The 27,837-nt window shown below is 40.9% G+C and overlaps 1 protein-coding gene and 1 long non-coding RNA gene across 4 annotated transcripts in view; one reads left to right on the forward strand and one right to left on the reverse strand.

The window, feature by feature from the left end:
• BACH2 (BACH transcriptional regulator 2) overlaps positions 1–22,926 on the reverse strand; it is a 296,392-nt gene extending 273,466 nt beyond the window's left edge. For 2 of the 3 annotated variants that reach the window (XM_075063835.1, XM_075063834.1), the window contains exon 1: positions 22,255–22,782. The gene's annotated coding sequence lies outside the window, so the exon portion shown is untranslated. Of the gene's footprint in view, positions 1–22,254 lie in introns of all 3 variants that reach the window. The other variant, XM_075063833.1, reaches the window with a different exon arrangement.
• The window catches only part of LOC142046567 (uncharacterized), a 1,033,250-nt gene that overhangs the window by 796,625 nt on the left and 208,788 nt on the right, over positions 1–27,837 (forward strand). The window lies entirely within an intron of this gene.

The following is a 27,837-nucleotide window of genomic DNA, read 5'->3' on the forward strand; positions in this document are numbered from 1 at the left end:
TGGTGGCAGGGGGGGCACGGTCTACTGATTGTTCGGAAGCAGTGGATGTGAGAGTACTGAGACTGGCCAGCAGAGCAGGCGCTGGACACTCCAAGGGGATGATCAGAGAGCTGGAGTGTGCCTATCACTAACCTCTGCAGGCATAAAGAGAGAACTTGTGTTGCTCATGGCCAGTGGAGCTGAGAGCCAATGCCCGGCAGACACAGACGAGGTACCACCTGCCTTTAGCATGAGGAAGCCAAGGTGCCTCAGCCCTGAGTACCTCAAGATAAGGAGTCAGAACTACTCCTCCCTTCAAGCACAATGGAATTTGCCACCTGCCTTCTCTGATCTAAACAAACAGCAACATATATTTTTTTAAAACCAAAACAAAACCATATACTACACATACAGAGAACTCGTCTGCCCCAGGGGAGAGGAGAAGAGAGAGAATGAACTACACGTGACAGATGTTCATCACACTGCTTAATGTACTGTTGGAAGGTGCTCAGATACTACAGTGAACGGGCAGTATAAGAACCTATACAGAACAGAATAGCTGCTTAGATGCCTTTCCTGCGTTGATACAATTAATTTAGAACCCTTCATCCACTTATTTAAATACCTAACTAAATATCACTAATATCTAGATACACTGTACACAAATTAGACTAAGGCAAAAATATATTTAGTCAATAGAGGGAACTCTACCTACATAAAAACAGAGTATTGTAGATTTAAATGTACTACGTTCTCAATAACCAAAAGGGAAGAATAGGCAATGATAAAGAGAATACTTTCCTGGTGCCTCTTCTCGAATGCAAACTTGGAAGCAGGCTTCCTGTGGTCAGAATGATTATATGGCTTTGCTTTTTCTCCACAGTTTTGACTGTTTTCCAAGTCAGGAGAAAGAAAATGAGGGAGGAAAGGATGGAATCTATTGCCAGATGACAGCAAAAGCATCCCTCTACTCTTGCTTCAGTTCCTGGATATCTGCTACAGTATCTGAGACTTACTTATTTTCAGTGCATATTGTTCTTGCATTACAGATTACACTGCTCTACAGCCAAAATGCTTCTGAAATAAATGTAGTCAAACTTTACTAATTCTGGGTCACTGAGAACGAAAATGATGCTTAAAATTGTTGATTGGCTCTAGTCTAGCTGTTGGGGTCCAGACTTACAGCAGTGGAATCTCCTGCGCAGGTGATGTTAGGGTTTCCATGTTCCGTGACGTCAAAAGGATCTTGTTCCCATTCTTCTTAATGGAAAGTGATCTTGTTTAAGGGGCCTTGCAACAAATCGTTCACATCTGGATCCAATGAGTGGAGACTGTTTCATTGATCATTCAAGATCAAGTCTTAAGCTGTTTTGCTGCACAATGGCAATGTTTTGCATCATTCAGTCTGGTCCAGGCAGTCCATCAATGAAGGAAACTATGACAACATGAAACAACTTTTGAGGTGCAAACTCATGACAACACATGGCAGCTTTGTGGTGATTTGAAGGTTGTTGCTCTTCATGCATTGGTCTCGCAGGACTGGATACACAAATAGTGCTGTTTTCTCTTGCAAATGGGATATGTCATGCAAGAGATTCCACTAAATCAGAAAGATTGGGCACTCGGACAGTCATTGGGACGCCTGGGAGGAAAAGTGTTCAGCACTCCATCATTTAGTTGAATCAAGAGAAGATTTTGTTACCACCCTTACACATCAAGCTGGGCATCTGATGAAGAAGTCTGATCAAAAACAATTGACAAACACAAGCAGATTTCAAGTACCTCCGTGGAAAATTTCCAAATTAAGTGAATTAAATAAATGGAAGGTTGTCTTGTGTTGGTCCTTCATATTCCGTCGAATTCTTCGAGATGAATCATTTGACCATGCACCTGCGTGGACCGGAAAGACGAACGCATGGAAAGCCTTACCAGTTAGTGGTCAATAAATTTCTGGAAACATACAGGCAGACAACACAAGGTTGTGTGGTGAAAACCTCCACTCAATGGCATACAAAAAAGGCCTTGGTTGCAAACCATGTCACTAAAGATTACATTTTTTTACACTCTTCTATCCTAGATTTTTTTCCAGCTCTGAACTGCGGCAGCAGATGAGCCAACAAGCTCGGGCCGAGCGATTTTCCACCAGGATTTGCTACCAATGGGAGAACGCATCAAGGCAAATGAGCCATCAATGCTTGCAGACTATTGCCTGGACAGGTGGACAAGAGATGCTCCATTTATGATACAAGAGACGCCAAGAAGCGCCGAGTAGACCTGAATGGACCTAACTATGTACATAATAGTTTTTTTGCCTTTGTTTCATAATAAATTTATTTATATGAACCCTGTGCTGATTTTTAAGTGTTACATACACCAGGACAGGTGAAATATTATCATAGCAAAGAACTAAACACATGAAAAGACTAGGTTTACAATTATATGATTAAACTCTACTATCTCACAAATATACATACGATAAAAATGTATAAAAACTTAAATATCTTAGAAACAGTAGCCAATCAGTTGTTTTAATTGTCATATTTGAATTCAGCACATCAAAATACATAATAAATACCACATTTTATCTCTGAAGCAGACGACTTCTCAAAAATTGTAGACCAGTGTTATCTAGTTTACGCTCCACTCACATGCTCTGGTGTCTTGCTCAGCTAGTCCATGTGTGTTGAAAGGCAGGGGAAGAAAAGGGTGTTACAAGATTTAAATTTTACACAACCCACTGCAAAGCAGCTTGGATTTCTTTAACAAAGTCTGGCATTAGGCTATCCCGCCTTTCCAATTCAAGTAAGATACCACTGCGTAATCTGAACTGATAGGAATGTGTTTTTTCAGTGCTCTTTAAATTGACAAGAGATCCAGGTGAGCTTGTCCTCCATTCTGCTACAGAGTTTCTTTGCCCAGCAGAAAGTCCAGGGGAAACTATTATTTGCAGCTGGTGGGGACTCCCCCCATATACTCATGGCTTGCAGCTGTGGTGGATGAAATTCAAGGGAGGTAAACATGTTGACTCACCATATCTGTTGCACCACCAGTTGAGACGGATTTTTTGTTGTTGATTTGTTTTTGTTTTTTTACTTATAGGAAGAAATACTCACAGTATCAAGATGGTCCCCTGACTGTTTTAGACTTAGGACAGGTCTTATGCCCTATACTTAACTCCTATCCACGCATAAAATTGTTGAGACTACAGAAGAATTCAAGTGGACTCCCCAAAAAGATTGATCCCAACTGCCTGGGCTGATCCTATACCATTTTTGAAAGCAAAGAGGATAATTTCAGAATTGGGGCATGCACTTATGCTCTGCCTTAAATGTTTCCAGTAAATTTTGGGGATATTTGTTGTGAACTTGGGCTTTTTCTCCCCCTCCAAAACGGAAAATTTAACAATGCCGCTATGTCTGTTGGAACTTGGGTTAGTTCTGATTTATGATAGGGGGGAGGCTGGGAATTGAAACAATGTGTGCCCAGAGATGGCAAATGACTGTGTGTGTCTCTGAGATTTGAAGCTAGTAGCGGAAGGGAGAGCTTATTTTCCTCAAATCTTTCTATCACTGGAGTCTGTCCACAGTCAACATCCTTAACTTGGAAGAGTTATCCACAATTCAAGGATGGATTCTTAAGTTCCAGTGGATCACTAATGAGAAATCCAATATGTTAAAAGCAAGCAAAATAGAGCACCGGGTTGCTAAGACTACTAAACATCAAGAAGCATTTGGAGAGATTGTGACAGAGCAGTTAGGACTGTTTATTAGCATGTTTTTGTCAGCTTAAATTTCTGCTAGCCATGCTATTACTTCTCAGATCATACAGGTGACACAGATAGAGATGCTTATTGATCAAAAGTCCTTCTCACTGCTCCCTCCAGCTCCTGACTAGGGGACCCCACAGAAAAACTGGAGTCAACATTTGAATCTATTTTGGGAGAATTAAACCAGAGGACATGGAAGTCCTGATTTAGTTACATTCAAGTTTCTAGCCAACAAGACTTTTGTCTCTCACATAGAATTCAGTCTTGCCACCAACTTTAGAATGGAAAGCTGGCCTCCTGGTATCTGAGAATGATGCTGCACGGTCTGAGACACGTGTTTTACCAAACAATTCTACTTCTTCAGGACATTTTCTTTAAGGGGACTGGGTTGTTTGGGTTCCTCTCCGCGCAGCTTTTTTTTTTTTTTTTTTTTTTTTTTTTTTTATAATTCCACATAAGAATCAGTGTCCTCTTCTCCAATACGCAACTTCAGCTACGAGAATAGCGTAACTGAAGTCGATGCATCTTAGCTCGAATTAAAATAACTTACTTCGCGTCCTCACAGGGCTGGATCGATGGCTGCGGCTCCCTCGTCGACACTGCTTCCCTCTCTCGCACTGCTGGAGTTCAACAGTCAACAGGAGAGCGATCGGGGATCAATTTATCCTGTCAACACTACCCATAATAAATCGACCCCCAATAGATTGATCGCTACCCACCGATCCAGCGGGTAGTGTAGACGTACCCATGGTGTGGGTGAGCGAGTGTCTTTTACACAGAGGAAACAAAGTGTCCCTTAGAGAATACTGAAAAGAAACACACATACAAAGCTTGAATCTGAGAGAGATCTAGCACTAGACTCCATTATCGGGGAGCAAATGAATGCAGAGAGAAAGGGAAACAACCTAAATGTTGATAAGCTACATAATGACCCTTAATGCTAGTAACAGACATTATCTGCCATCATGCTAGCAACATAAGAGATATTTACTGAAGCCTCTACTAGGTTGGGGTGTGAAAATATGGTGCAGGCACCCAATTTGACCCTGGAGTCAGTCAGTTATGGGAGAAAATGGAAATAGGGAGCAGGTCATAGATGGTACTCAAGAACAAATCGTTGGCTGGAGCCTTGGAGAGTGCTGTCCTATTCACGTTTCTAGGCACCCTTACAACACAAATTAATAAGCATTGCACTTCTCCCTAATTATCTGTTTCTTCTGATAGTACAAGAATGAGGTAACACTGCCACACACACACCCCAATGGGGTACCCAGCATGGCAGGATAAGAAAAAACAGCATCTCAGCTTACAGGACCCAGCTCCTTCTGACTGCCAGCAAGGCAAACAACAAGTGGAGAGCCTACTGGGAGACAAAGGAGAAAAAATAAAGGGCACTAGCATTCTAAGACTGATTGGCCTGACTGACACGTGGGTTAAAACCCGTACTGGTGACAGCCAAGTCACAGAACGTCTCATTTCATAGGCTTCAACCTCAGGAATGGCGATATACTCTTCTGCTAATTTCTAAATATGAATATATTTTGTTTGTGGTGTTTTGTACTAATACTGTGTGGGAGGAGGGTTGCTATAGTTTTATTGTAGTCAAATGTTTGTGTATTGGCGACTGGACTGTTATTTAGCAGTTACAAATCAAGCTAACACAGATAATTTATAAAAGCAGCAAAGAGTCATATTCCAGGTTTACAATTCCTTTAAACTAGTAAGATCTAGAGCGAGTGCTGTTTTACTGACTGACTGCCAGTGCTCTAGAATACTTCTTTTGAACATTATATATAGTGTGTCACCTATCAACAACATCTCCCTCACCTACATCTTTATCTTGATCCATATAAAACCTCTATTCATTACACAATGTTCCATCAAGAAGAGTAAGTCATTCGTTCTTTGGGGAAAGAGGGGGAAATTAAGAGCTGTTTCCAATTCAATTTAACTTTTGTTCTCCTTCCACTGAAGTGTGGTCAAGTTTTTCTGTCCTAGCTTGTATTTATATGGAAATCACTGTACAATATATTTATGTTTTATTTGTGTTACCTATTAGGTCCTTTGAAATAAAAAGTATTTTTCCTCATGTGTCTATGAGCAGAATGTACAGTCTTAGATAAATATCTGCATGAACTGAATAGGTGTGTGTGAGAGAGAGATACTTTGTGTATGTCTGTGTACGTCTACACTACCTGCCAGATTGGCAGTTAGCGACTAATCTATCGGGGTTCAATTTATCGCGTATAGTGTAGACGCGATAAATCAATCCCCGATCGCTCCCCCGTTGACTGGTGAACTCCAGCTTGGCGAGAGGCGGAAGCAAAGTCGACAGGGGTGCCGCGACAATTGACCTCGTGCCATGAGGACGCGAGGTACGTCGAACTAAGATACGTTGACTTCAGCTACACTATTCTCGTAGCTTAAGTTGCATACCTTAGGTCGATCCCCGCCCCTCCCAGTGCAGACCAGGCCTAAGTATCTCTCTCTCACTCACACTTCAAAGTTTTCTTATCACACGTCCCTTTCTGGCCTTTTAGTTGTTCAAGTGGCAGAGTTTCTTTCCCATGTAATTTGACTCACTATATCAGTGTTTTACAATAGGACTGCTATGCATGCCCAACTGATTTTGAGAAGCAGAGAGAGAAGTACTTTGGATTCATTTAAGGGGCTCTCCATACAGTGCACTCATCTTCTTTTGATTTCACACTGAGACAAACAGGCCCCACCCAGGCTTTTTACTGTATGTTCTAGTTTAAAGAAATGGCTTCCTGTAAGCAAACAAGCTGCATTTTTCTTCGGTTACAGTATTTTTGAAGAAATGCAGTAAGGAAAAGATTTAATTAGCCCAGATGCATTTTTTTTAATGTCACCATCTACTCTAGTTCCCAAATGAACAGGGGCCATGTAATTATACATCCACTTCTGGCATATAACAGAGGTACCTACCAGCTTTTTTAGTCTAATTTTTGCATTTCTTGTGTAATTCCTGAATCATGGGTTCAGCAACTTTGTGACTTTGCATCATCTATACCAGTGGTTCTCAACTCGCAGCCCAACCAGTATACAGCAGTGACCCATGTGACATCATCAGGGCCATACGGGTGGTGTGTGTGGGTGGGTGGTGGGGGGGTGGGGATGTGGCCCACATAACATATAGAGAGCTGCATAAATACCCCACAATGGTAAATAGGTTGAGAGCCATTGAGCTATATAAACTTTGTATATATAAATACTGCAGTACAAAAAAAAAAAAAAAAAAAAAGTTTCAGCCTGGCAGCTGAGCACACTTACAGGAGTTTTCAGTTGAAAGCCCCTTTCAACACACCTCTTCCCAAGCACTGTCTGAACCAGGGTATACAACTAGAAACAGTGAAGAATGAACAGTCTTGCCATGAGACATGAACTCTTAGGCTAGTGTGCTAAGAAATGAGCAGCAGCATCCTCAAAATTAAGCTAACTAAAATGTTGTTCCACTTTGCTAATTGTTCAGGTCTCTGTCTACATTTATGTGGGAACCTTTGAGTTTGGTTTTCTTTTACTTTTTAATTTTTCCATTTTATTTTACCTTCCATTTTTTCAAAGCATCAACTATGGCTAATTCATAACTGTGACACCATGCATAAATTAATATTTTCAAACCATAATTTGAAGTCTCAACTTTTCCCATACTATCAAATAGATTGACATCTTTCTTTCAGTCAGAATCAACAACGATAGGAGACATAATTGTTATTAGACAGCCAGTATATCTTACAGCGCAGCTGTAATTAATTTAATAATTAAATTCAATAACTCAATGACTCTCTTCAGTTGTGTGCACAAATCTCCCTGAAATGGAACACTTGTAACTTCTATCAACCACTAACTGACACCAGGCATTCCAGGCACATCCAAGTGGAACATACTTGTTTTGCTGCTAAAAACAGTAGTAGGTACATTCTCTCATTCCACTAAATTTCAATGGCATGTTGACAGACCATATCAATGAGAAGAGTTAATGATAAAGAGAGCTGCACATTCTTACTGAAGGAAGGAGGGCACTGTATTATTCTTATCTCCTTACATGTCCACTTTTTTCTCAGTAAGAATACGCAATGCCTATTGATATTAACTCTTTCACTACTAGTCTGCCACCACACTTACTGTATTGTCACGCTCAATTAAAATGTTATCAGAAATAATGGAATATGAACACACACTTAGTATATTCAACAGCATTGCAGGTACATTCTGTCTAGAGTATTAAACAGCAGGCAAGTGTAACTGAGTTACAGAACCTGCAAAATATAAGGGGAAGATACACTGGAACTTTAAAATACATCTGTATTTGCGAATGCTAACATTAAGCTCCCTGTGCGTGGTTTGGGGTCAGAGAGAAAGACACTTAATCTGAATGATACTCATGTAATATTCCAAATATCGAAAGCTAACTTTAAATGATCATTTTGCATTTAAAAAAATGTTTTCAATGCCCCCAAAATAGGTACAGTTTTTGTATGATAGAGAGTTTCTTTTTTGACCTTTGATTATTAGACATGGTTGGGGTGTTTTTTTAAGCTTCTGGGTCTCTAAAACTTGTGGAAACTTTTAAAGACAGAAAAGGCTATGGCAAAAAAAGGAAGAAATGCAACTCTAGATAATTTTAAAGATTTCATATACCTAAAATGGGCAAATTAAAACCGCAGCCTTAGTCATAAACCTACAAGAAGCAAATCAGTAACAGTGAAAGAAAAACTACCGCAAGCAAAACCTGATGCAGTGCAAATATAGTTTGAACCAGTGGGTTACAGAACATCACAACGTACGCCAAAGGAAGTGGGTGTAATACCTCTCTCATTGCTTCTCCTCCTTTCCCCCAACCTCATTTGACCACCTGTAACAGTCTCAGAGGAAGCAGATAATCTCCCACATACTTTCCAGTTACACTGCAACAGCCACAAAGTACACATGCAGCTATCAGCACATGTGTAAAAATATATACATGGAGCATCAGTGTCAGAAATCTTTGTGATGATTAACCTACTCTACATAAAAAAACTACCACAAAAAAACACAAGGGGCAACTGATCCCCCTCAAACCCACATAAGACTGGAAAATTATGGTAAGCAGGACATAGCCTCCGTTGACTACTGGGAGCTGCGGCTGAGATTAGCACTCAGCAGAAAACGTTTGCCCTTCTGACCAGCATTTTCCACTAATGATTGAATGGGGTTAGAGTGGGGAGAAAAGGGGTGAGTAGGAGTGGGGATAGAAGTATCTTCATTTCCTTTTGGCCTTTAGGTACCATTAACCAATGTGGTTCAGACAATTTTTTCTTTGATAAACTAGAATTATGGCACAGATCATGTCACCAGTTCTGAAGCAAGACTTCTCGGGTAGATCATTAAGGTGTACTGCATTAAAAAACAGAACAAAAAACCCACTAATAGCATGACAGGGCCTTGTGAACCTGAAACCTGAGCCCAACAGCAAAACCCATCTAAAGGGGCTTTCTTTGTGGAAACTACAGGGTAGCTGGGTTTCAGCTGGTTTTAAAACCCCTGCAAAAGAAGATGTGTACCCTTTAAGAAGTCTTTTATTCCTTATACACCAGTGTAAGGGGTTTTTAGATGAGCCCTAAATAAAAAAGGGGATTCCCATTACCTGGAGCTTAGGTAGAAAAAGCCCAAGAATCCTCATGCCTACAGGATGTCAGCCAACTTTTAATTTTATTTTTTAAAAAGAAGTGTCTTCTGGAAACTGTTTGACAAAATTTGCATATACTGCAACAGTGATTTTCCCTCCATGAGTTGCCTTAAACTTGCTAATATTTGGGGGGGGGGGGGAGTTAAAAATAAAAGCTAATAGTTAAAAAGTCATGTGTAAACTCTGTGTTTCACTTGAACAATTATTTAAAATAGTGGTTTCTTTAACTGAATAAATCTGCACCTGCAAAATGAATCACTGCTCTATAAATATAGAAGAGAGAATCCTTTCCAGGTTATATGTTTACACATTCTCAACTACGTTGTATATTTCAATTTTGTGGAAGGACACTATTATACTTGTTATAAAGAAATTTCTTAAATCTCCCAAAATTTTCTTTTAAAGCAAATTGAAGACAAGAAAAAAAAAAACTTTCACAAAAGGAAAAGCATTCAAGATGACTTTAGCATTACATTATTAACACAATGGTCTACACTGCATTCCAGATTAATCCACAATACTTGGACTTTTTGATCAATTTTTCTTTGACCACAGAATCCTCCAAATCCCTGAACATTCCACAATAAAAAAATTGGGTGCTAAAATGAAGTGTAAGTCACCTACCTACAGAAGTATAGATTATTCATCGATTATCACACCGGAAGGGACCATTGTGATCATCTAGTCTGACCTTCTGACACAGAAATGTAATGTATGAAATTCCAAGACTGGCAACTATGCCATATTATTGAATTGAAACAAACACTCAAAATACAAATTGTCCATTTCTGATAGTAAAAGATTAGCTTGGAAGATTGGTCTTACAATGTTAAAGAACTGAAGACGAACAGCTAGAAGTAATCAAGAAATTCCTTGCAACATATCTACTTAGATTTATAACAATATACAAAAAGAGCACCAATCCTCATCTCTAGCTGCCTATCAAAATTTAAAATTATTATCTCATTAAAAATAGCAGCTACTCCAGGCTCACACACAAACGCAGTATCAAGACAAGAAGTCCAACACTACTGCAGACACCAGCCCCTTACTGAGCTCCTTCCTCTCCCGGGCCCAGGAAAATACACAGGTCTTGTAGCATGCCCTGAAAGTTTAAATTTGTGTTGTACTGGGCCATAGAGATGTGGGTGGCTGGGTGGTGAGAGGACGGAAGTAGTAGGTTTAAAAGCTGATTGATGGCCCCTCTCAGAGAACACCTGGCCCGCAGCATCCTCTCTTTAATACCGAGAAGCCACCCACATAACTATCTACACTGATCACAGCTGTGCAGTATTGCATGGGGAGACAAGCCACATGCCTTAACTGAGTAGATTCCAGATCATTTATTAAAATGTAAATTTTGCTTGTTGAAAGTGAAGGGTGTTTTGGTAACACTACAGTAAGACGCAGGGATTTCTCAGGTGTTTCATTATGATCTCTGGCTCACTTCAATTTTGAATCATATCAGGAGCTGTTGCTGAAATAAAGGAGAATTTATGAAAAAAGTCCAGGGTGAAATGCGGTCCTAAGGGATTAATTTTGTTTTGATTGAGGCAGGACAGGGGCAGTAAAGGCAGTAGTACTGGTTAATTCTTTGCTCCTTTCAAACAGTGCCAGGTTAGAACACAGCTTATAGCTGTCGGCTCAAGAGCAGATCTAACAACAACAAATCTATAAATCACTCTTTTTAAAAACAAGTAAAGTGCTTGATAGAGTTTTCAGCTAATGTCCACCCTGAAAATACAACTGAAACCTCCTCACCCAAAATCCAACCACAAGCACATCGCTTTTGTAACTAAATGGATACAAACAACGTATTGAGAAGTACATGCATTTTAAACAAAACATTTATATTACAAAGTCTGTAAGTTACCAGGATATGCAAAACTCAAAGGTTACACGTTCAGATAAGCATCCAAACTATACGTTTACCCAAAGCTTAGATGAACCATCCAAAGTGCCTCCAGTTTGCAAAGTGGGGCTGAAAATTTCCTAAGCCCAAGATTTCTCAGATTTCAGAACCAGAACTGAACAAAGGCATTTGAAGGCTTCAGAAACTTGAGTTTTGCAAGTCTTTTCCCCCAAAATACCAACCTGCACAGAGATTTTTTTTTTCCTTTAAGGTGACTGCTCCAGCAAGTGATAAATCTATACCATAGCATTATTATTTTGGGAGCGATTAAGGCTGTTTTCTGATTAGTGAGGATACTAACAAGAACATGTTCCTTTCCCAACCTACCATTTTCTTGCTGCTTCAGTTTACAGTAAATCATCAGTTTACAGTAAATCCTGAATTGGTGATATCACATGAATATCTATGGCAACATGCCAACATCAAACATGGAGGTAATGACCTCACTGCAGGATCAACCAGATGGAGAAGTGGGGATAAGAAAGAGAAAGTAAAGAAATATCTGAAATACTTATGAAGTGAATAAAGAAAGTGGCTGGCCAAGTGAATCACTTTTATCATCACTGTTCTCCCCCGCCCCCCCATACACACAGTTTTGAAGTTTTTCCTTAACTCTGAATTCCTTTGCTTTTGACTGTTTTAGTCAGATGTTATTTTAGAACACTCTGAAAAGGCTTTGGGTTCTATAGAGCTCTGCAGCGACATTTCTGACCTTATTACTCTTACAGTACTCTAGTTCCCATGAGAAAGAACAAGTTGTTTGAATCACTTTTAGTATTTTAACTACTGTACTCATCTTCAAAAATGATAGGCATCACCTCAACCAAATATCTACACAATCTTTATAGGAAAGTTTTATAATTTCAAGTTCTGTAGAGATAACACTTCAGCAGCATAAGAATTGTTTCACCAAAAGGCAGCTCACTATCATCAACTTGTCTTTCATGACAACACCAGGCAGCTTTCACTAAGTGAGTGCCTCAATGTACTCCCAATTTAGTGACACAGAGAATGACAAAGCTTAATAAAATAGAGGAAATCAACTAGTGGAGCATATGAGCCTGTGTCTTTGGGTGGTGGGCAGCTGAAAGAAAGAACAGGAAATGTTATACTGATTAAAACCAAAACAGACAGGTCAGTGCCCAAATGAACTTGTGTAGTAGTTTGCAACCTTGAATTCTGAATTAACAATCAAGGCTAGACAAAACTATTATGCTGTGACTATCATTCAGCATGCCAAATCATACTAGCTTGAAAACACACAGAATGGCAGTATTTTTAAGGGAAAGTCTGGATACTTTGTTTCAGTAATGCTTACAGCCTTTCCGTTTGGAATTTAGTGGTTACCACATTAAGCATTACTCACATTATAAATTAAGTGGAAGGTAAACATAAATTGGTAGAGAAGTAACTGTCCAAGAAACTGACTAGTGAATGAATCATTTACTCCACTTTTAGTCTGACAGTAAAAGAAAGAAAGAAAAAGATCAAGAAAGGAAAGCAAAGGAAAAGGAAAAGGGCATAAACATAAGAATTCTTTGCAGAAGTGTGTATGGTTGCATTGCCTTTGAACTTCCAACTATGACAAACGGCGACATCATTATATAAAACTACTGTGTGTATGAGTTTTATTTACTTGTTCAATGAAATACTGCAGTTTCTTGAATACTCTTGATTGATTTGGACTTCTATCACAAAAATTCTGCACATTTTTTCTCACCACACGTTTTAAAGTATTTACACAAGAATGCATAAAGAGTTTGAAAATAAACTGTAAGCTATTGGGTTTAATCTGAAGTGTTTGGCAAGTTAAACATTCTGGGTAAAATTGTCAAAAGTACTTAGGAACTTAAGTTTCATCAACTTGACTGAGGTGTTTTTGAAAATGGAATTTACGTGCCTATGTGACTTACATGTTTTTGAAAGTTTTATCCTTTATATTTATAATGCACCTATTACCATTGCATCTGTGGTCCTGAGTCTTTTCTACAGACAGGCTGAAATCAGAACAACTAATCTAGATACCTTTCAGCTTTGGACAACATCTGATCCAGCCCATCTTTAGTCCTTACCCATACAAAATTACTCCATGTACTTCACTAGGAGTTCTCCTTAAATAAAGAATACAGGAGCTGGCCATCTATTCCCTCCTGTTCTTATAAAACCAGGACCATCATATTTTTCCATGTACTGAATAACTAAAAGTTTTTTGTTTCTCACAGTAAGGTTTCCATAGGCTTGTACAACTATATTATTCAGTGTGCTTTTCACAGTAAAAGGTACCAGAAAGAAACCCTCAATCCTAATTTGGGTTATACATCTGCCTATATCTTGAATCTGAAGTTATCCAGTAAAATCAGAAACCAAAAATAGTTTACAGAATATAGATATTTTAAAATACTATTCCATGCACAATGACTTCTAAACATAAAAGGGCAGATCCTCAGCTGATGTGAATTGTCTATTGAATTCACTAGAGCCTATAGAAATTTTCACTAGCTGATGATCTACCCCAAAATGATTTTTTTTTTAAATCCACAGTTTTAAAGAGGCCCTATAAGAGGATCAGAAACACCAAATCCTTATAAAGAGTGATTTGTTGGCACAAGCACTGCAACAGTAGAACCAGTATATATCTGGAAGCTAGTTGTACAAATGTTGATATGCTAAGTAATACAACAGCAAAGATTTGTTTTGTCTTCTTCTTTACGCATAACATCCTGAAACTTTTTAAACACTGCCATCCTGAAAGCAAAACAGCACCACTCTCTAAATAAATTAAGGGAGCAAATCAGAAGTGTTTTCAAAGAATATAATGGCTAGTACTACAGCTGAAATACCTAGTATTTCAAAGCCAATATACTAGGTATTTCAGCTGTAATATTAGCATGATCATTATATTTGACCTATATTACAGAACGGAGAGTAGTCTGTTCTATATTTATTTAAAAAGTGCATTAACTTGCAAAGAACAATGGACCCAAAGCACAGGCTATACTGTTTCTTCTCAGGTTTGAATTTCCCCATGCAACATAAAGAGAGGGATGGAGCATCCAAGAAGGACAAAAGTTTAGTAGAAATCAGTTTCTTTTTTGCATTTTTACTACTAGAAGACAAATGTCCTCGTAGGCAATGAGCAATCACCTTTCATATTGCCATTTACTCTCCAACTCTTATTTTCTGTTAACCTTCTTGGGATCCTCTGAAACCAAATCAAACAGCAATATAGGTTGGTCAACAATACTACCATCCTCCACAGCAGTTTAACTGAATTGAATTAAATGGCAGAACAACAGCTTGGTAGAATGAGGCAGTGTGTGCCCTTTTTTTCTTCCTGAGATAAAGGAGGTTAGATTTTCCACTTATATTTCCTCTAACAGTGTAACTAAATATCTACTATACTTAGTGCAAAAAAGTTCAGGACACAGAAGACTGGAGGTTAGGAAATGTTTCATAGTGCAAATAAAAGCAGCAGTATCACAACTAATGGTGCAACTAATTTTTATTGGGTGGGCGGAAGGAGAGGGAAGACCTTTCACCAATGTAAAGCAAATCATGAAATCTTCCATAAGTTTAAAAAGAGCACAAAGTAATATTTTCCAACCTTTCACTAAGAGTAGGGGTGAAAACCACATTTTTAAAGGTCTTGCACAGTTTTATTATTAGAAGTAGAAACTCTACTGATACTGATGAGTCATTTGTATTGGCGGAAACCAAGAACACCCATCTTCTTCGCGGGTTACACGGCACTCAGTGTGGTTTTCTATTCATTACCGGTCAAAGTAGTTGACTGAAAACAAAACAAGAGACAAGAACTCACCTTCGCTCTCGATGCCTGTTTAATGCCAGCTGATTAGTTTATCATCCTTCTAGAGATTGCTTACATTGACTGCTTTTGGTTACATAAAGAAGGGGAGTCCCTTTCAGAAAAAACCGTGAGAGCCTTTAAACTTTAAAATAATAAGATTAAATCCAGCACTGAAAATGGGTAATATACTCCATTTCTGCAATGACCACTGTGACAGATTCAAACAAAACACAAACCAATTACAAATATATGGAATCAGCAGAAACTGTCACCTTGAGGAACCTTCTGAATCATCAGAACAGAGTCCGTAAATACAAAAAGGACCAGTTGCACTAGAATATAAATCTTCATCCTCATACAAATGAAGGAGTCCTCTAATGTTAATAACAGGAGTTATTTCAGTACATAGGATTAACAAAACAAAAACAAAACAAAACAAAACCAAACAAAAAACAGAATCCAAGACTAATAGAACTTTGAAAATAATAGAACACGATATCAAGTTTTGGGGTTTTAAGTGGAATTCTCCATTGAATGGAATGAGTAATTCTGCTTTTTAAAAAACTGAACAGTCCACAATTACCTAGGAAAAATGCCATTCTAATGTTAAACTCCGTACCTAATGCAGGAACAATAGTTCCTTTTTTATAAAGCCACCCTCCCCATTAAAAAAAAAAAGGCCAACCAACCAACACACAAACCACACACAAAAACCAAACAAAAACCAACACAAACACACACGTCCTGTTAAACATTTGCTGGACTCAGATGTAGGTCAGCCATAGTTTGAACAGAGGTGGAGCAAACTGCAACTTTTTGCCATGAATGCCAAAATGCTGGCCCAAACAAATGAAAGATTTTGATAGTAGTGGGGAAGAAACTACAGCAAAGCAGTGGCCAGAGAACTGAAAATACGTACCAACACTCACATTCTCCAAGTCTGTCTCTTACTGCGGACAGTTTATAGTGAGGATAGCTCTGAGCTGCAGCAGACATGTGAGTCAGCAAGAGTGCCTGTAGGAAACTGCTGACATGTTAAATTGCTCTGCATACACTGTGCACACCTACCCAGTAAACAAAAACAGGGTGTATGCAAATTAGTGCACAGGAACACCTCCACACTTACAGTTCTTGTTTTCCTAGTTCAAATCTAAATTATAAAACAATCACTAATAATAAACACTTTGAATGTCAGCTATAACAAGCAGCTGTGTTCAAGTCTCAAGGGTCACTTTGTTTTATTCAAATAGGTTTAACTCATTTCTCTCTTTGCAAAAAGCAAAATTGTTGCTCTACAAATGACAAGGATTGCATGGTGACAGACACCTACATACAGCTCCTGGTTTTATGAATGGGGGACTCCTCTTGAACCTACACGTTAAAATCAAATGGAACAGATATCTATTACAGTTTGGGTGAATATTTTGAAGCCAGAATGCCAAAAATAAGTAATAGCTTCAATTTCAACACCCCTCAGATTTAAACAACTAGAAATTCCCAGGTTTTCCTGATTCTAAGAATCCTTCAAACAATACTTTTTTGTTGATGATACATTCTGAAGTCATGTAAAAGTGATATTTAAACTTCCATGAAATAAAAATTAAGAAGTAAGTCTCAGAGAATCCATTCCATATATCATATGTGACAAGAAAGTGTAGACTGTAGTGACTTCCCCATGAGGCTATAGTTTAAATGTCAAATAAAACACTGGCTTGCTATGTATATTTATTGTAGAGAATCTCTTTGGGAGGAACTTGGGATAAGCCAGGCATTCTGTTTATTGTAATATGGAAAGCCATCACTCTCCCACCCCCACTCCCCTGCCCGTTTGTAATAGTCTAGCTACTATGCTAGTACAGTTTATGATCTCCAAACTGCTTTGGTCGGCCTTTGCATACAACCTTCAATGAAACTAGAGGAAAATTCCCCAGCAGCATCCCTTTTTTTGGCTGATCAAAGATTTGATATTTATAACTATTTAGTAGGGTTTCCAAAACCCATTCTGCCATTCTTTTTTGTTACCATATTTTGAACATTCGTAGATCTTCAGTCAGTGCTGGTAGTTTTTGTACTAAAACCTACTGGTCAAAACTCAATTTAAGCTTATTACTGGTCACACAAATTCGTATGCATTTCACTGCTTGATTTTGCTTAAATTATAATTTAAAGTCCAATAAAGGCAGAGTAAGTATCGCACTGTTCAACACACTACAAAGATGTTTCGGCCTAACTAAAAAGCAGAATGAGTACACTGCAACTCAGCTGGCTATAGAGACATACATTTCCTGATGCAAGCTTCAAATGTGTACTTATTATTCAGACAGCTGCCAAGGTTAATATCTTCTGGCTGAACCAATGGTGACCAGTTTTTGTAAAAAAATGAGTAAGCATTTTGAACACTATCCTGGCAAATCACTGGTAGACTTAGAGGTAGGGAGTCATTGTTCACTCAACCGCAATAATATACTCATTTAAAAACCTATTCAAATCTTAGTGGAGAATTGCAGTATCTTCAAAGAATCTGCCACATTCTCCTAAACTGATTGTAATGGAGAAACAAAATCACTCAGACTTTTAAAGAAAGCTGGCATTTCTCATTAGAAATGAGTCCAATTTTTCTTTACTACATCAACAAAATGCAATGTATATGCCCTTTATTCCAACTCGGAAACAAGTTATACACAAGCCCTACATTATACACCACACCCAAAGTGAACATAAATCTGTACTTGAGGATGTGATAATGTGCTTGTTAGAATGCAAGTCACATGTGCAACACACAAAAGACACAGAAGTCAGCTTGTAAATGAAGAAAAATTATTTTTGACTGCATTTTTGAATAAGAGTGGACACTCTTACAAGGAGAGCAGGGCTTTGCATACAATTAGAGGACAGTGTAAAATGCATTTGGACCATCTGAATTAGAAAAGGAAAAGAGATTCCCCACAAACACACCTGTAGTATATGCAGTTCTAAGAAATCATCTATTCACACTCTTGTATAAAAAATGTAATCACTACTGAAGAGCCTAGTTAGGACCTGTCATATACTACTATACAACCCATTTTTAGATGTTTTAAACATCCATCAAGCTGAAACTGGACAATTTTTCATCCCAGATGCACTTTTAAAGGTCTTGTCTCACCCTGTGCATGAGTAAAGTCCTGTTGAAATGAATGAATATCATGGACACGTAAGGAGAAAGTATTCCTCTTTATTCTTTTGGGGAATGGGATTTAAAAAATAATGAGGAAGTCATTATGACTGTGTTTCATGGTTTCAGATATTTGTAGAGTAAGCCTCAACAGATATTAGCCAAGATGGTCAAAGATGTAACCCCATGCCCTGGATGTCCCCAAGCCTCTCACTACCAGAAGCTGAGACTGGACAACAGGAGATAGATCACTCGATAAAATACTCAGCTCTGTTCATTCCCTCAGAAGCATCATGCATCAGCCAATGTTGGAAGACAGGATACTGGGCTAGATAGACCATTGGTATGACCCAGTATGGCTATTCTTATGAAAAGCTAGTCCGACAAATACTGCAACCTGTAAAGAAGACTAGCTATTTTACTTAACAGCCAAGCTATTGAGGTTTTTAAATAACTAAATATGGGCAATTACTATTACACATTCCATACTACATATCACATACATAGGTGTTCGGTTTCATCTCTCCCACTGTCATTAATTATGTGCGTACATGAAGAGATGCACAGACCACTGTGCAGCATGGAGATTGTACTAAACCTCATTAATGTCAATGGGTCTCCAAGGCCGCCTACAATGTCAAAACATTTTCATATTAAGAATATTTAGGCATCAACATGATACTCCTATTTATCTGGATTTGGGCCATTACTCTCAGTCAGCAATATACGTTATTCCTAGTGTACAGCACGCTATAGTTTGCAAATTTTCTCCTCAGCGCTAAGGTACTATGGTTGAAAGCAAAGAGGTCGGGGGGAGAGAGGGTTATCATCATGGTATCTGGGGTCTATTCTGTTTACACATATAAATTCCATTAATTCTAACGGAAGTCCCATGTGCTTCTGTGCTAGGATGCAACCAGAAACATTAGCCCTACCACTGAATTTCCTGCTTTTTAAAGTTATATGAGATATAAACCATTGCCAACAATTGACTAATCAGGATTTTATTAAACGCATATTTTGGAGTATATCACCCAATAGTCTGTTGTGTACACCCTCCTCCCAGTACTCATTGCTGTCTGCCATTTAAAAACGCATGTTAGTACATATTACAAAAAATGCAATGTTGTCTAATTTTAGATCTTAACACTACTTGTGCTTCTACAGAACTTTTCATTAGTAATATTGCTATCCTGCTCTTTTTACAATTTGGTCAACTGATGCACACCTTGGGTAAGTGGTTTGCCCAATACCTCAAAGCTGGAAAGTGAAAAAGCTAGAAATAGAAACTTGAAATTCTGATTCTTTATCATCTGCTCTTACTATTAGACAAGATTTCCTTCCACTTTGCGTAACTGATTTTGATGCATAATGTCCAACGCCTTCAAATCAATCTTTGGAGTTAGATGGTTAAGTGTGAAGAGAACACCAATATTTAAAAGCACGTATCCATGATACTACAATGAAGTACTATGCCAGTCTACCTGCTACATGGGCACTGAGATACAACTACAGTGAGGGGTCCACACAAGTCAATCTTGAATTTCAGAAGAATATGCACTCATCTGAAGCAGAATTTAGCTTTTCACTTACACATTGAAGTGCCTTCCAAAACGTTATTAATAAAATGTTACTACACAAGCCCTGTAGTTAAATACTTAACATACTTCCTTAGCCATTTTATTCTATTCAAATGTATGAAAAGCAATTATTCCATTTCCTACCCAAAATTTCATTTTCCCCTTATACAAACAATTGTCAAATAATACAAGTAAACTACACCAAATAATCCACCACCTCGAAATTACACACTTACATGTAGCTAAAACAAAAATCTCATACAAATCTACCTACTCCAAAAAAGAAGATATAAAAATACATGCTCTCCACTCAGGACCTAAAATACCACGCTATAACGCATACAAATTTTATGACAATGATGAAGTCTCAAAAATGGATTTTTATCATTAAAACACTGACAAATGTTCATCTACAGCAGAGCAAACAGCAACACTATAATTTAGCAATCTTTTTAGATACTAAAGTCTGATGGGTGCCATTTCTGTCTCACGTTCATTATTACCTTAAAGAATGAAAAATGCAGTTTACTCCACAGCGGCCAGGGCTTCAGTAATAAGGGTATGATGATCTCACAATAACTGAAGCATTTTAAGCAAGACACCCGCTGTATTATAAAAATAGCCTGTTCCACAAAAGGAGAGGCATGATTTCACACTTAGCTTCTTTCATGACAGCCAGAGCTTTTGCAGCTAACGGCCTTGCCTACATGTTATATTTTAATGATCTGAGAAAACTGTTATCAGAGTTACCCTTGCTCTCTAATTTTACTCCAAACAGAGTGGGAAAGGGGAAGCGTCATCTCTCAATAAGCACTATCTTCTTTGCAGACCCTATTAGGTAGGAAAGAAATTAGTTAGCTCTTTTTGTTTAATACATTCAACAGATGAAATTAACAGAAAAACCACTCTGGAGCAAAAAGATGTCATCTGAGAAATGAAGAAATGATCTGATGCTTGCCAGAAACTATTAAAATTGGTTCTCCTTTACCACAAGCACACTGCCAATAATAAAATTATTTTGCAGGCTGTTACACACACTGAGCAACTACACTGTTTGGCAACAACTTGCAGTAAGTTACAAACTAGCCTGAAGTCTGGGTTGGAACCCCAAGCACACCCAGGCATTTTACCAGTGAGTGTGACCAATAAGCCCATGCAGGTGTTTAATGAAATAGCTGAGCCACTCTTAAAGAAAAGCCACAGAAGCAAGCAAGCAAGCTACAGAAAGGACTCTCTTTCATGGGGCAGTAACTTCGAAACTGCACCCACCCCACAACATCCCTCCACTGCAAAACACAGCAACGTGACCACTCACCCGAAGGGGAAAGTGGGAGAAATTCGGGAACTGAACTGTTTCACGTCGCGATACACATAAGATCCCGAACACAAAACCCCATCAAAGGAAAGGGGGAGGTGGAGTCGGGTTGATGAGAAGAGCTTTACATACAGAGTGGCTGTAAAGGGGGGTCTGGCAGGAAGTATTTAGCCACCCAGCAAGGACAAAAATTCACACTCTGTCACACTGCTTAAGGGAAGCGTGCAAGGAACCCAAAGGGCAATGCAATCCCGATTGCTTTGCTTTTTAGCAGCACCCTCCTCGCTTTATGTTAACCTAGGCATTCTTTGCTCGCCGGGGGGCTTGGATCCAACAAATGCATCGCAAACCATGTGGGAGGGTTCTCCTTTTTTAAGAAAGATCGAGGCAGTCGCCGTAGCGCAAAAGAGCTAAAATGCCCAAATAAACAATGCGAAGGGGAAATGAGGAGGGGGTAGACAAGGTGTCTTCGCCTCACCCCCCCTCCTCTCGCTGCTCGTTAAAAAGGCCTCGAAATCTGACAGCTGCTTTCCTCCGCTCGTACAAAACAAGAGCCCCCGTGCCTGACTTACTACTCTTGCGCTCCTCCTCCTGCTTACTCAAAACACCCATCACCATGCATGCAATAAACCATCTACACTTTCCTCTGGCGCGCACACTAAAGCAACTGCGGGCTGACCATCATCTCTGCTCCTCCTTCATCCCACCATAACGCCCATAAAAGGCACCCTTTGCGGTGGTCCCTAAGCGTCAAGCTAAGCTAGTACCGGCCAGCAACAAACAGCCGAGCTGGACTCACTCTCTCACGCGCACACACACACACTTCAGATCCTTTTACACACTTTCAGTTACGCAATGTTTCTGTGGTTGGTTCCTACTTTTAGAAATTACTGTTCGCCCTCCTGCGAACCGGGCTTGTTTTTAAATATGCCCCCGCAGCAGCTGGCTCGGAGAAAATCCGCCCCTTCTCCGCCCCCCCTCCCAGCTGCACACACACCAAACTTCATCTCCATCATTCCCCGGGGTAAAGAGCCGCGAAAAGGGGACTCACCTTCTTCGCCAGCAACTTTTGATCCTTCCCCTTTCGTTGCAGCCTCCCCAGCCCGCTGGGGCTCGGGGCAGAGTGGGACGTGGAGGGGGGTGGGGTGGGGGCTGGATTTGCTGATGATGGAGGGGGAGGGTTATTTTCTGCGGTTAGGAATGTGCACCCGCGGAGACGCACCTCACATGTCGATGGCTTAAAACCCAGCTGCCTCCAAAGTCTTTGCAGAGAAAAATAGAGGGAGGGGACGGGGAGCAGCAGGAGGAGGGGGAAAGGCTGCAGCAGGGGAGGGGGCGTGGGGAGGGGGAGTCGCACAGGAATCGCTACGCTGCTGCTGCACTCGGGACCGGCGGCGGCGGCTGCACAAGGCGATGGCAGCTCGGTGCCTTCGCAGCCCGGCGGCGTGTCGCTGCTGCTGCGGCGGCGGCGGCTGCCCCCGTTCTGTTGGTTACACTCTCCCCGTGGCTCGCGCTCTCCCCAATGGAACGCCGCCTACTCCCCTCAATCGCTACATTGTTGACATTCGCAGGCTGACATCATTCCCCCTCCCGCCTCCTCCTCCTCCTTCTCTTCCTCCACCGCCCGCCTTTCCCATTCACAATAACGCTACGTAAACCGCGTAGCGCCCTCTCCCTCGGCGGCTGGGACGCCTTCGCGCAGAAACAAGCATAGCGCCGCTCCACGAATAGCGGCTTCGCCGGCATCCCAGCGCCCAGGCGCACGCGCACCTCCCTCTCCAGCGTTCTCAGCGAGCCAGTCTGTGTCTCTTTCTCACTCGCAGTCTCCAGCGTCTTCTCCCGGCGGCCTCCCTGTTGTGCTCGCGCCCGGCCGAGGGGCAGGCCGGGAGTTGTAGTCCTCGCTCTCCGTGTTGGGGGCTTGCTGCTGATGCAGAGCCCCGCGGGGAGGAGGCGGGAGCGGTGCTGAGCCGCGCGGCCAGCGGCGGGGAGGTGCTGCTCTCACGGTTGTGTGGCTGGGCTCTGCTCCCTTAAAGAAACACGCACACGCACACACACAGAGGAGCTAGGTGCTGCAGGATCCTGGCGCTGGGGGAGCGCAATGGGAGCAGCGATTCAGGCCCACGGGGCTGCCAGAGTTTTGCATTAAGCGATGGGAATGACCAGGGGCGCATCAGCTTTGCAAAAACTGCCCTCAGAATAGGTAGGCCTGGCACGAAATCCATCGCCGCCGCAGCCGCCGCCACCCCGGTGACAACAACGGCAGCATCCTAAATGTTGATTCCAGCGATATTTCACTTGGCCTACAACCCCTGCCCCCCAAGAAAACCATGTCCTCAATGCAATTGCCAGCGCGCTGTGGTCATGCACCAGCCCCTCCAAATGATAAGACTAGCAAACACATCCTGAGATTAAAAAACAAACAGTACATTGTGGGGGTTTTCTTTGCTTTCTGGTTTTGGAGTCTTTGGAGTGCACTTGATTCATTTTTGCAAGTTAAGTGCAACCATGAGTCTAGCACCTTCCTTAAAAAAAAAAAAAAAAGATTGTTATGCCTTTCCTTAATTCCAGCACCTGGAACATTAAGGAAAATGCCAAATATCATGAGATCTAAAATCATGACAGCTAGCACCACTACCGTGAGTATGGGTGAATAGACTTCGGTAAGCCTAAGATATGAGCCTGAGAAAAAGGTATTCTGAGGAAGAGAAAGGTGACCTGGTAAATGTCTCACACCAGGCTAAGAATGAGACCACAGGAGGGGATCTTTCTAAAGACAGGTCTTTAAATAACTACGGTTTTTTACATTTTATTGGGTTAGTGGTCTTGGAAAAGACGATGATCCTAAGAAAATTCGCAGTGAATTGTGATATTGACTTAGTCGACAAAACTACAGTTAGTAATTATTAATATTTCGGTATTTGTTAATGTTTTGTTTTCTGTCAGATTGTTGGATGTTTTCATTGTCTCACTTATCTAGTTTTTACTTAATGAAAAAAATGCAAAAGAACAGTTTCACCCTCTTCCATCTGCTCTCAGTGAAGAGGAACTTCTGATGCTCCCTTCCATGATTATATCTGCTATATTTTCAATGCTTCATTAATCACAAAATACATTCCAAATACAACAAGTTAATGCAAGGTAACTGCCACTGCCAGCATTTTACACAGGATACAGTATGGAGTGTCATCGCTTTGCAATTGATTCTCCACTGTCTTGCACTTTATGTAATCATAAACAGCTGTGCAAAATGAGTGTCAAACATTCTCATTTAGTAGCATTTTACACCCACTTTGCGTAGGTACAAGTGACTACATCAGCTGCAAGAAAATGGAGAATCAAGCCACACAACTGTAAATTTCCTTTTTGAGTGTTATTCAAGTAAAATCTTGTTCATAAGTGTAATTTAAGCATATAAACATGCACATGCTTAGCTTTAAGCACATGACAAATCCTGTTGTATTCAGCGAGACTATTCCTGTGCTTAAATGTTTACCAGATTGGGACCTTGTTTGTCTTTATTGTTTTATTTATCATGGAGCTACAAAAATAATTTGAAAGGAATGAGAAACAAAAATAAAGCTACCAAGTTACTAGCCATTCAGCATCATTGCAGAGAGCTTCAGACAGGAATCAACATGTCTCCAGTGCCACCAATTTGAAATTTGATATATTCCATAGTACACCATGCACTTTCAGAGATACAGCCACAGAGTGAATCAAAGCTGAATTGAGTGTGGTAACTTAAGAAAAGTAAATCTAGAAAAAGGGAAATTTAGTCATCTTCTGGCCTGGTTAAAACCACCAGACTAAAGCCATCTATAATGTACCTCTACCTCGATATAACACTGTCCTCAGGAGCCAAAAAATCTTACCGTGTTACAGACAAAACCGCGTTATATGGAATTTTCTTTGATCCACCGGAGTGCGCAGCCCCCTACCCCGCCCCCCGGGAGCACTGCTTTACTGCGTTATATCCAAATTCGTGTTATATTGGGTCGCATTATATCGGGATAGAGGTATACTGTCCTGTGAAGTTATGCCCATATATTAAGTTTCTGAAAGGAACAATATTTGCTATTTAGCTTACCAGTTGATATTTTAAGGTGACTATACTAATGTAACTTAAAGTAAACATAAAACTGAAAGCTGTGAGCATTAATTAAGTGACTTGGAATTTGAGTTCCTGATATTTCATTCCATTTTAGTCTCTGGCAAAACTTTCATTGACTTCAGTGAGAATAGGATTGTGCCTACTGGGGTGAATATTCAGTGCAAAATGAAGAGAACTAGGAGCCTAATGGGAGTTAGGCACCTAAGTGCTTTTAAAAATCCTACTAGGCACCTAAATACCTTTAAAAATGAGACACAACTAGTTTTAAAGGAAGATGGGTTTTGGATTCCTTGTGTACCATTCAGGAAGTGTTTATATTAGGGCCATTTGTATTTGAAAGCCAAAAAATATACAGTCTTACTGTAAAACCTACTATTTAAAAATCTGGAAAGTCTGCCAGTGATGATTATGAAACAGTGAGGTAAATAGGAAAGTATAATTCAGTGGTGGGCAACCTGCAGCCCACAGGCTACACGTGGCCCATCAGGGTAAGCTGATTGCGAGCCACCAGAGATTTTGCGGATGTTGACTGTTCGCAGGCATGGCCCCCACGCAGCTCCCAGTGAACGTGGTTCTCCAGTCCCAGCCATTGGCCACTGCGGGCTGCAGGGGGCCGTGCCTGCAGACAGTCAACATCTACAAAATGTCTCGTGGCCCACAATCAGCTTACCCTGATGGGCTGCATGCAGCCTGCGGGCCGTAGGTTGCCCACCATGGTATAACTTTTTGCACAAATACTATGTTATTTCTCACAACGCCTATATTGTATTTTGATTATTTTGTGATTTAGCTTTCAGTCTACATAATGCTAGTAATGAGACTGCAGGGCTGGTCCACAACATTTTGGCACCTGAGGTGGGGTTTTGGCCCATACTCCCTCACTTGGGCCAAAACTTTTAAAGTTCTCAATTCTGCCTTCTTTCTGTTCTACTCCTCTCATAGTACTGCTCTGCTACCTACCTCAATAAAGGAGAACTAACAACTTAAAATGCCTTGTTCAAAAATTTTAAGTAACACTTAACTTTCAAACACCTGAACAGCAAATGTCACTTTTCTTGTCTGCATAGTAAACACTGGCATTTTTGTCTGTTTGAATAATCAAAGTGGTGATTTTTCCATTGGCAACTGTTACAGGAAGTGTTAGAAGTATGCACAGAGTAGCAAAAGCATTTGGAAAGAGAGTGATCATCTTATTTGTGCACATATATTCCAGAACAGCCTTTGGAGTTGATCCTGCTGAAATGTATCTTGAAAGGGCTTTCAGTTCAGCACCTAAATCACTCTCATCAATATCGTGCACATCATCATGTGTTAACACTGTCTCTAGTGCCCTGCACTGCTGGTATAGGTCTTCTTCAGGTATAGAGAGGAGTTTTGGAATATCATACAACATCCCAAATATACTGCTGTGTTCCTTGAGCTGCATGAAACATTCTTCAACTGACTGTATTGCACAATCTAGCACCTGGTTAAAGAATTCAACTTTGAATTGTTTTTTGGGGTAGCTTATGAGATTATCCTGTGCCTCATAATGAAAATGTCTTCTTCTTTGGTGGCTCTCGTATTCTTGAATGGATGGGAAAATAGCTTCAGTGTGAAGTTCCTCTGCCAACTTCTGTGCGCTCTTCAGAACGTTTTGAAGTCCCTCATCTGACCAGTAAGACTGTAGGTATGACTTTGCTTTGTCCAGTTGTTCCATTGCTCCAGATATATCAAGGTCAACACCACCGATTCGTCGTGGCAGCTCTTTTACCTCCATCCAAGAGGTCTTCCGCGAGACCTCTCCGGGCTGCGGTCTTCTTCCAAGACCTCCTCCGGACCTGGAAGCCTCTTTAACAACCAGGTCGGTGGCAGCCACCGTGGGGCCGACCTCTCACGGAGCCCCTGCCACACAATCCCAGCTTCGTGTGCAGGTGGCGGAGTCCCTCGCGGTGCACCAGAGGCTGATCTTGGCAGGAATCACCAGGGTTGGAGACCTCCTGGACTACGACCAGGGAGACTGGCTGGATCCCCTGACGCTCGCTCAGCGCATGCTGCTCTCCAGACTCGTACTCCCTGGTGCGTACTTCAGGATGTGAAGGCCGCTTTACCGCCTGCTGCTTGGGCTCACCTCGACCGGGTCCTGCGAGAGGGACGCCCTGCCCACCCTCCATCTCAGGCCCCGTGGACTTTTTTATAGGGCCCCTGCCCTGTGGACCCAATCAGCCCCTCACCCTTTCACTGCAAGCCGGCTGCACGATCTGCAGCGGTTCTGTTCCAGGCCGCCGCCCGGAAACAATCTGTTACACGCTCGTGCTCCACACCCTTCAGTACCTCACTCTCGCGTCCCGCCCCCATACCAAATGGCGGGACCTCCTGCGCCTCTCAAGGGTGAATCCCCGGTGGGCCAGCTTCTACTCTGCCCTCATCCAAGGCCCGCCGGGGGATGTCAGTTGGGGCTCCATCATGGGTCGTGAGCACGGGCGTGTACTTGGCGCGGTTCACCCCTGTCCCCAAAACACGCCCCTTTTGCGGTGTGACGGA

Source organism: Chelonoidis abingdonii, chromosome 3, assembly GCF_003597395.2.
Source record: "Chelonoidis abingdonii isolate Lonesome George chromosome 3, CheloAbing_2.0, whole genome shotgun sequence".
NCBI classification, from domain to species: Eukaryota; Metazoa; Chordata; order Testudines; family Testudinidae; genus Chelonoidis; species Chelonoidis abingdonii.